The 10,127-nt window shown below is 37.7% G+C and overlaps 1 long non-coding RNA gene across 1 annotated transcript; it reads right to left on the bottom strand.

Moving 5' to 3' along the window:
• Positions 1-1,084: 1,084 nt before the first annotated feature.
• Positions 1,085-3,896, bottom strand: LOC113224757. Its single transcript, XR_003309356.1, has 2 exons — positions 3,792-3,896; positions 1,085-1,572 (listed from the first exon to the last, which is right to left on the bottom strand). It is a non-coding gene; the product is annotated as an uncharacterized LOC113224757 (long non-coding RNA).
• Positions 3,897-10,127: the final 6,231 nt, after the last annotated feature.

Below are 10,127 nucleotides of genomic sequence, written 5' to 3'. Positions count from 1 at the left end.
CTTTTTCTGACATTGCTCAGCAGGGGGAAGTGAGTCCCTACTTTATTATTGCAAGAGAGAGGTAGAAATTTAGGTTCCCCCTCAGCCTTCCTGTAGAGGGGTCTACTCATTACTTCTGGGCAGGGTACAAGTCCTGGTCCTCACATGGTCTCCACTACCACCATGGTGGAGGTGGCCTCATTACTGAAGAGTAATGCCAAACATTCTGACTCTGCAATGAGCTGCTTTGATACCAAACAGTAAAGAAGGGAAGGAATACAGCATTAATGCTGGGTAGGTGTTGAAATCTAGGCTTTCCATGTGGTCTCTCTTAAAATAGCAGGTATGGACTCTTCACTTCTGGAGGGGAATCAACAACACAGGTCCTTACTTAGCCTTCTGTGACACTATCCTGGCAGGGGTATTGGAGTAGCTTGTTGCAACCTCTTGAGGTGAAAGTCTAGACTTGCCACTTAGTTTTCACTGATGTGGACTGGGTGGTGGCTCACTTTTTCTTTTACTTTTTTTGGTAGTGTTTGACTAGGGTAGGTTGTCTGAAGGTTTTCTGTCTTGCTGGGCTGCCCTACTGTAGTCCTTTGTCTAGAGAGAGCAGACTTTTATTGGGGCTGGTTTTTGGTCTACATATATTGACATTTTGGGGTTGTTATCTTCTTCAGCTTCTAGAGTGGGAAAGCACAGAAAGCAGAAAAGCACTGCAGTGTGGTCCAGAACCTGCCCTTCCCATTGAAAGCTGCATCTTCTAATCTTTTGACCATGAACACTCTTGTTTATTGTCCTTTCTGCTTTGGTATCTGTGCATTTCTGTTGAATTTGTGAGCAGTTCTCTAACACCATTGGCCCTGGAATACTTTTTCACTGTGCTTTCTAACTGATTATGAGATATGAGACATTATGGGATATGAGACAAAAAAATCACAAATGTAACTCACCACCATATTATTCCTTACGTTGTGAAGTCTGTAGCTTACTTGCCTTCTCTTCATCTTTCAGAGGCTCCTTCTGTTTGTTCTGTATGTAATGTCCAAGCTTGTTGTAATTAGGGGGAGGAATGGGAAGGAGCGCATCTAATTCAGACTTCCTGAAGTGAAAGTCCTTAAAGCTTCTTTTATTGCTCTCAGTTGGTTTGTAGGTATTTTATTTTCATTTTATAGGTGCCACATGGTTCATGTTATGTTCATTCTTAAGTTTATAAATACTCATGTATATAGTTACTATTTTTAAGTCTAATGTATGTAGGATCTAAAACACTTAAATTCTCCATCGTTTCTCAATTTCTCTTAACCTTCAGGGAGAGTCCCAAGAAGCATATATATGTATGAAAAACGTTCCAGAGAGCATCACATTTTATTACTAATTGCAGTTTTGATTCCGCAACCCTGTATAACTTGGCATTCTGGTGAATTGGGGCCGAACATCTGTGAATCTTAAAAATAGTGGTTCCCTCATTATGGCTTCCTTATGCATAGGATTAAGAACACAGATCGTGAAATCAGACAGCCTGGCTTCCACATTCTAGCTGGGTGACCATGACCATGAAGAAGTTCCTGAATGTTCCAGTGTCAGTTTATTCACCTACAAAATGAAGATAATATGAGCATTAATCTGCTGTCGTACAAATAGTCCTTTTTTCCCTGTAGGTAAGGGAAATCTAAGATCATTTTTCTCTGGTTGCTTTCTGTATTTTTTCTTTGTCTTTAGATTTCAGAAGTTTAATTACATTGTGTCTTGATTTGGATTTCTTTGGTTAAACCTGTGTAGGGTTCATCCAGCTTCTTAAACTTACAGGGTTAAGTCTACAGTAAGGCTAAGTGTATTAATATGTATGTAGCATTTACAACAGTGTCCACCTCATAAGAACCATTAAGTGTTAGTGATTAGTATTACCAGTGCCTGCCTTCAAGGCAGCACAGAAAGAAGAAAAGTGCTGCAGTGTGGTCCAAAACCTGCTCCTCCCATTGAAAGCTGCATCTTCTAATCTTCTGACCATGAGGACTCTTGTTTATTGTCCTTTCTGCTTTGGTATCTGTGCATTTCTCTTGAATATGTGAGCAGTTCCCCAACACCATTGGCACTGGAATACTTTTCCATTGTGCTTTCTAACTGGTTATTATTATACTAATAAAGATCACACCTTCCTTATCTTTGTAATTGCAGTAAAGTGCACTGGTTTCTTAGGCATTCTAGGAGATTTTTAGTGTATGTGTGTGTGTGTTTGCATGTCCAGGTAGTCAATTATTTTATAGGTAAATTATAATTTCAGTGACTATATCTTTTACTTCAGTTACACTGCTCAGGACTTGAAAAATGTGATTTTCTTTGCTCTCTTTGTTTTCATTTTTCTTTTTCTGAGACACACATAAGTGTCCTGCTCTGTCACCCAGGCTAGAATGCAGTGGTGTGAACATAGCTCACCACAGCCTTGACATCCTGGGCTCATGTGATCCTCCCACCTCAGTCTCCCAAACCACTGGGATTATAGGCATGAGCCACCAAGCCCAGCCTGTTTTGATTTCTTATACAGGTAAAATATCCATCCTCTGATTTCCATGTCAACAACTTCTCTGTCACAATTAACATTTTCTCTCCCTATGCTCTGCATTCAGGCATCTCATTAATTATTTTTTACTGCCTTCAACCTTTTTATTGATAATTTTATTGCTGGGTAACAAACCTGCATGTTATGCACATGTACCCTAGAACTTAAAGTATAACAATAAAAAAATTTAAAAAAAAAGAATATTTTTAGACACTGATGCTCCTTTTGTTAATAGAGTTACGTTGAGCAGAGAGGAAAAAACCAAATATTTTCTTATCTTCTTCTGGTCTATCTGCATAGATAAAGAAAAGTCTAGGGCATTTCTTTGTCTAATGTTGTACAATTTCTATTCGTATTTTTTAATTATATTTTTTGTATGTATTTTTATGGTCTTTTAAAGGAAATTTAAAGATGGTGGATCAGGTATAACTGGTGTGCTACCATTTTAACATAGATATCTCTCAAGTGACAACATGCTATAACTGTTACTCATGTGTGACCTTAAGTATGTAATTCTTTGAACTCAAGTTTCATCATATTTAAAATGGGGTAGGAAGAGAGTGTTAAAATTACGTTTTCCAGTTGCAAACAATCTTTAATTATCTGCTTGTATTCATAGGAATGTTTAAATTATGAGGTAGAGATAATGAAATTTAACAAATGCAGATGATTTAAAAATACATATATTTAGCCCAGATTCAGGCAACTGATTGACTACCAAAACCTCCACTCAAAAATAAATGCCTGTGTAAGGTATAACAATTCTGATACCACTACACATCTATTTTGGAGTTGAACAATTAAGTAAATGGAAACATCTAGGCTTCTCATTACTGGGGTGAGAGTTTACAGGTAAGCAAGGGGAAGAGGCCAGATTAGAACTAAAAGCATTCTAATAAATTAGAATTGAAAACACCCTTATAAACTCATGTTCAGCATAACATAGTTACATATAGAAATGTTTGGGCAACAGAATAAGTAAAGTGGTATTAGATTATAACCCAAAGTATAAAATAAATATCCATGAATCCATATGGATATAAATAGTTGAGTGAATTAGTAAATTGGTGAGAGTAGACAAATCTCCCATGCAGAAGAATCCAAATAATTATGTAGATGTTCTGTCCTCAAATAAATAGATCGTAACTTCCCCACTCCTTAAGTATGAACTGTGGTTGGTGATTTCTTTTGAAGGAGTACAGTATAGAATGGAGGGAAAAACAGTACCTTTACAGAGAAATCTGGCAAACATTACCTCAGCCAGGTGATCAAGTTCAATATTCAGCAATAAGTCATGTTGTTAGTGTGTGCTCTTGATATGACATGATGAGAATTGCACTTCGCTTCTGTGATATTCCTCCTTAAAACACACAACCACAGTCTAGTTACAAAATTAAAAAAAAAAAAAAATCAGACAAATCCCAAGGGAGGAAAATTCTACAAAATACCTGTTCAGTACTTCTCAAAACTTTCAAGATCATCAAAAACAAGGGAAGTCTTGAGAAACTGTCACAGCCAAGAGGAACCTAAGGAGATATTATGATTAAATGCAACGTCGTATTCTAGTTGGGATCCTGGAATAGAAAAAGGATATTTTGTTAAAAAAAAACTGAATAAATATGAATTAGGTATAAATTTTAGTTAATAATTTATCAACATTAACTTATGAATTATAAATAATACACCACACCAATGTAAGATGCCAGTAATAGAGAAAATGGGCTGTAGGATGTGTGGGAACTCTATCAACTGCAATTTTTTCCTGTAAATTTCAAACCGCTCTGAAATAAAAATACCTGTGGAATAAACGAGTGAATGGAAGGAAAAACAGTGTAGGAAACAAGGACAGAGATTTTAAAAATTTATGTACTGAAGAGAGCTTTGCATAAAATATATTGAGTATATTGGGTTAGTTTTTAAATATAGACTAGAATAATTCTTTTCTCTTGCAAAAATAGATGCAAATAGAAGACAAAAATTTGAATACTGTGACACAGCCAGCATGTAGCCAATAGCATTTGATTTCAGTAAATAGCTTATAATAATCAGGCCAGGGACAGTTAGCCAGCTATTAAAACTATTTTTTTCCAATAAAATAATTGCCTTAATTCAGACTGAGAAAATATCTGGGGGAGGATGCTCAGAGTAGTAAATACACCCAACAAAATTATTAATTAGTTTTACACAGCTATGGCCAAAGACACAGAAATAATGGGCTCTTATTAGAGAAATAAACCAAAAGAAGATATGAACTGTATTGCACAATTGTGTTTGTTTGAAACTGAGAGTTTCTCAGACTTCCCTTGTTTCTGATGATCTTGAAAGTTTTGAGAAGTACTGAAAGCTGTATTTTGAAACCCCATTTGATACAGAATCATCTTAAAATGATGAGTTTGTCATGTAATTGTTTTTCATAATGTAGATAAATGATACATCAATGTCTTATAAATATTTCCCAGTAATCTAATGATCATATGCTATTTTTATGCTTCCTTTAATTTTCAAGGAATTTTTAATGCTTGATGATTTTTAGCCAATTCAGTTTACTTTTCCTTCATTACAATAAAATGTTGTCAAATTAAATACACACATGCACAGAAGAAGGAAACTACTCATAATCCCACGTTAACTGTTTAAAATATATTTCCCATTAGGTTTAAGTGCTGGGATTACAGACATGAGCCACTGTGCCTGGCTTATTTTTAAATTTTGAACTATAATTGTGACTATATGTATATTTAATTAGTATTCTGCTTTTTATCAGTTTACTACAGTATTTTTATGTATTTTAAAATTTTAATAATGTGCTGTTATATCTTGATTTACTAGTTCATTGGATATTTAGAGTTTTTCCCAGGGATATTTTATTCACTCATGTATGTCCTAATTCCAGAAGAAAAATCGAAACCCAGTGATTTTGTGTCTGTGTGTGTTGTGACTATAGCATTCTTGCATTTGAAACTCAGGAAGGAAATAACTGGGGTCTAAACAGCCAATTTTGGAGGTCTAAAATATAAAGTTTTTTTTTTTTTTTTTTTTTCAACTGCCTGCCATTCATTCTCTTTAGCATCCCGAAGTTTGAGCTCACAGTCTGGTTGGCCATATAATAAAGTGGCAAACGCTGCATCTCAGACATCAGAGAACAAGCACCTATGAAAGTAGGCTTCCAACTTCACCTTCTCTCGTAGGATATCATTCCCCTCAGGAGAACAGTTGTCAGAGCCGCACTGAGGCATGTGCTTCATGAGTTTCCAGAGGGAGATCCATGACAACCTCTGGTAGGACCAGAACAAACACAGCAAGCCACTTCTAGTCGGCATTGCCAGTTAGTTTTCCAGCAAGCCAATGAAAAGGCCTGTCAAAGTTGCCGTTGCTTCTGGCAGAAATGTCACAGTACTAGTGATATTTGTTTCATTGGAAGACAATACATTTTGCCTTAATTTTCCTGTCTTTACTATCCATTACTGAAGCAGCTACATCGTCTAGGGTAAATATCCAGGTTTCGTCATCTTGTGCCAGGAAAATTTAGGAGCAGAGGTTTAATAGGCAAGAGAAAGGAAAACAGCTCTCTAGTGACAGAGAGGAGAGTTCTGAGGGTAAAAGGCAGCCTGCTGGTGGTGGATCCGCCGGATTTTATAGTCTGGCTTGGAGAGGCAGTGTTTGATTTACTTAGGACTCAGAGATTGGTTTAATCAGGTATGACGTTTACATAGGGCACTGGGGAAGGCTGGCTGCCTCACCCTAATCTTATTTTGCACATGAACTTACCCCTTGGCCAGGGCCATCTTGTCTGCTCCTTACTGTACACGTGGCTGGCAGAGAAGGCACGATGGAGCTGCCATTTTGAACATGGTTGGCACAACTGCTAGCACCTATGGCTACAACTCGATTTTACAGGCTGCTCTTTGTTAGAAAGAAAAATGATGTGGGGCTGCTCTTCATTAAAAGGAAAACCTTACCAAGCACTTCTGCACCCTCACTATCTGCCTGTTATAAAGTTTTGGTGCCACAAAAGAAATAGCACTCGAATAGAAAATTTTCTTTCTTCTCAGCAAGGCAGTTTACTTCTATAGAAGGGTGTGCCCTCACAGATGCAGCAATGGTGAGTACACACCTGGACAAGGGAGTTTCGAAAAGGGGGTTTATTCCTGACGCACTTGGCCCCTGCTGCTGTGTAGTTCCCCTATTGGGTAGGGTTAGACAGCACAGGCTAAACTAATTCCGATTGACTAATTTAAAGAGAGTGATGGGGTGAATGGTTTGGTGGGAAAAATGGTTATGACGAGCAGGAAATCGGAATGAGTCAGGGTGGAGCAGGTAATCGGAAAAGGTTGCTTTACGAGGAAGTTAAGTTTAGAAGTAGAAGGCAAAGAATTGAACCTACTGATATATCGATTCTTTGAAGAGAAATTTAGAACTCATATCTAACATGTCTAACTCCTGTGTCATTGCATTGCCACACAATGTGATGGGATGTTTCCATGTGCTGCCATCTGACCTCAGTGCCAATTAGATACATATTTATAACTCTTGATGTTATATCAGACATGATAATGGTACACTGGACTTGGATACAATAGCCATTTATCAGGCCACCAAGTATATGTTTAGCACACTGAATTTAAAAGGTCTAGTGTTGGTAGGAAACACAGGTGATAGACCTCAATAACTAAAGTGACTGTATGCTTCTCAGATTCACCAGTCAAATGACATTAACATTTCCCAAATATAGTTTTACCAGTACTGCCATCACCAGCCAACACATGTTTAAGTAAAACTTAGAAATGTCCTTGGGCATATGTGTTCCTCACCTGACTGAGCCGAAATATATTTGTTGGTTGGTTTTTAAATCTGAGTTCATGATGAAAATGGGAGCACTTAAAATGTCAAATATTGCAGCATGAAAATGCCTTCATATATTTTCATGATAAGTCTTAAAAATGATGAACTATTTGAATTAAAAACTCTCCAACTCATCAGAATTGTATGCATTAATTCATATAATATTTATTAAGAACCTACTAGGTGCCAGGCACTGCTCTACGTGCTGTAAGGAAAGCAGATAAAATTCCTGCATTCATGGAGCATATCTTTTTCACAGCCCAGAATTAAGGAGCCACTGCCTCCTGAGGTGAAGTTGGTAATGCCAGGAAAATGACCAGTACTGGAAACAATCTTGACCAGACACTGGAAACTCCTTACATTCTATTCCAAGTTCACCTCTGTTGACATAGAGTGAGCAGATAGAAAGATGCCAGAAGAGGAAATCAAAATCTTCTAAAATGAGAGAGAGAAACTATGAAGCAAGTACTGATTTTCTGATCAATGAGCAAGTTCCTGATTTTATGTATCTGGGGACTGGGGAAATTTGTTGGTTAAAGGAAAGGAGGGTGGGAAGAAAACCAGCAAGATTGAGTTGGATACACTCTACAAAAAACCCTACCATGTAAGAAAGAGAAAATGCTTAATATGCACTAAAATCTGGACGTAAATCATACTTCAAAAGCCACACATTGCTTAAGTAGAAGCAAAACTTGGAATACTGGATTTTATGACTGGTTTTGAACTAGGAAGCTGCTCATGCTTTTAAAATTTTGTGGGGTAGTTTTTGGTGGTGGGAGGAAGTAGAAACTACAGAGGGCCACGGGGAGTGAGAAAGGTTCGTGGCAAGCTAAGGGCCAATACTGTCGAATTAGATTTTTTTAAATCCAACAAGAGCAGTCACTAAATTTAGAGGCTCAGTCCACACTGCATTTAAAAGATGAAAAAGCAGGGCCACAGCTTTGGAATTATTCTCTATCTTGTCTGGATGGGAAAAGGAAAGTCATTTGGGAGCCTGCCAAACATTATATGAAAAATACAAAAGTGAGCTCAGGAAAAAAATAGATTAATTTTCCCCAAGGAAAACAGACACAAGGAAGAAGAAAAGAACTAGAGTATATGATAGAGACAGAACATACTAACTTGCATTCCTTAAACACGGTCTCTCATCACATCCTTGAAGACATTATTTGGATAATTTACCACTGTTGTGTCAAAAGAAGGCAAAGTAAAGGACAGGCTGTGAAAAGGGGCTCAGAAGAAGTTAGAAAAACATGGACCTTTGTATATTTTCCTGTCATAAAATACTAGTTTGTTTGGGAAGAAGCAAAATAGAGTTGAACTTGGTTAAAGGAAAGGAAGTGAAATGAAGAGTGGCTCGTTGTTGAGGCGCACAGTGCCTGTGGATTTCAGCCAAGCCACAAATGTTGCATTACCAGTATAATGCTCCTCTACCAGAAACTCGATGCATCATTGTGGAATTATGCTCACTGCACATGGTTTGGTCCCTTTTAACACATCAAGTGCTGTTTTTGTCATATGATAAATAATTTGTGTCTCCTTAGATGAGAGTGACTCTAATCAATTTCTCTTAAAACTTGAAGTGAAAAACTGTAAGGCATGAATAAATAATTTCTTCTGAATTAATATCAAGTATCATCTTGATCTAAATATGCACCTACAAAGTTGGGAAGGAGAATTCTGGAAAGGTTTATGTCTGTGAAACATTGAGTGAAACAAAAATCTCTGATTTCCCCTATAAATGGCTACTCTTAATGGGACTCTCAAACTAAGACAGGAATGGTTGCCTGGTTTGTCAGTATGACAAGGTTTCAAATATTAGCTAGGCATGAAGAGTGATACAGTCACTAGATATGAACTGAAAGAAGGGATTTTTTTCTGCATCCTTAAGGCTGTACTATGATGTAAACACACACACACACTCCAATGACATCAGTCGAAACCTCCTGTGAGCAACTGGGAAAGGGACTTGGCTCAGAATTCCAAGAAACCCAACCTGAGATTTTAAACCACACTTCTTTCCAGTGCTTTGCAATTGATTCCATTTCAATGAAATTATCATTGTCTCTGGTTCCAATCGCAAACTGAAGGGAGAAGTGAATTAAGAAGAAAAACATTTTGTTGGAAAAAAAGACATGACTCTGTGGAAACATTTCAGAGGGGCCCCAAACAGATGAAATCTAAAGGTGCTATTCCCATGATCTGTCAGGTTACCTGGAAACAGATGTTCCATGGAACTACGGCAGTGGCTGAAGGTGAGTAGGGATGGGAAGATGAGGACAAAGACCCACAAACACCTCCTCTTTCCTTCAGCCTCATTTGTGTTCCTGATACCAAAGCTAAACTGCTATTTGGCAAACAGAGAAGAAGAAGAGAGGAAGTCACAGTATATTTCCATTTTTTGGTCCAGTTTCCAGTTCCATGTCAGTAGAGCTGAACCTTGGATGGCCTAGCAATTCCCTACGGAGGTCTGCTTGGCAGAATGAAGGAACTTGTGTTAAAGGACAGCCTTCTGTGGCTCTCAGTCTACAATCTGTCCATCCCCTCTGACCTCCATCACTATTACAGTGATGATAGCAAGACAAAGAAAAACTCTACTTCTCATCAAAAATACAAGAATTTTATGTAGGGAAGACACTAGATAGTGCCTCCTTGGCCAAAGTCCAGTCTGGCTACAGAAATTTGTCTGCAAAAAGAAAGTAAAAGCTGTCCTGTGCCTCAAACAGTGGGTGGTCTAAGTCCACACACA

The sequence above is a fragment of the Piliocolobus tephrosceles genome, chromosome 7, assembly GCF_002776525.5.
Source record: "Piliocolobus tephrosceles isolate RC106 chromosome 7, ASM277652v3, whole genome shotgun sequence".
NCBI lineage: Eukaryota > Metazoa > Chordata > Mammalia > Primates > Cercopithecidae > Piliocolobus > Piliocolobus tephrosceles.
This window is presented reverse-complemented; position numbering and strand designations above follow the sequence as displayed.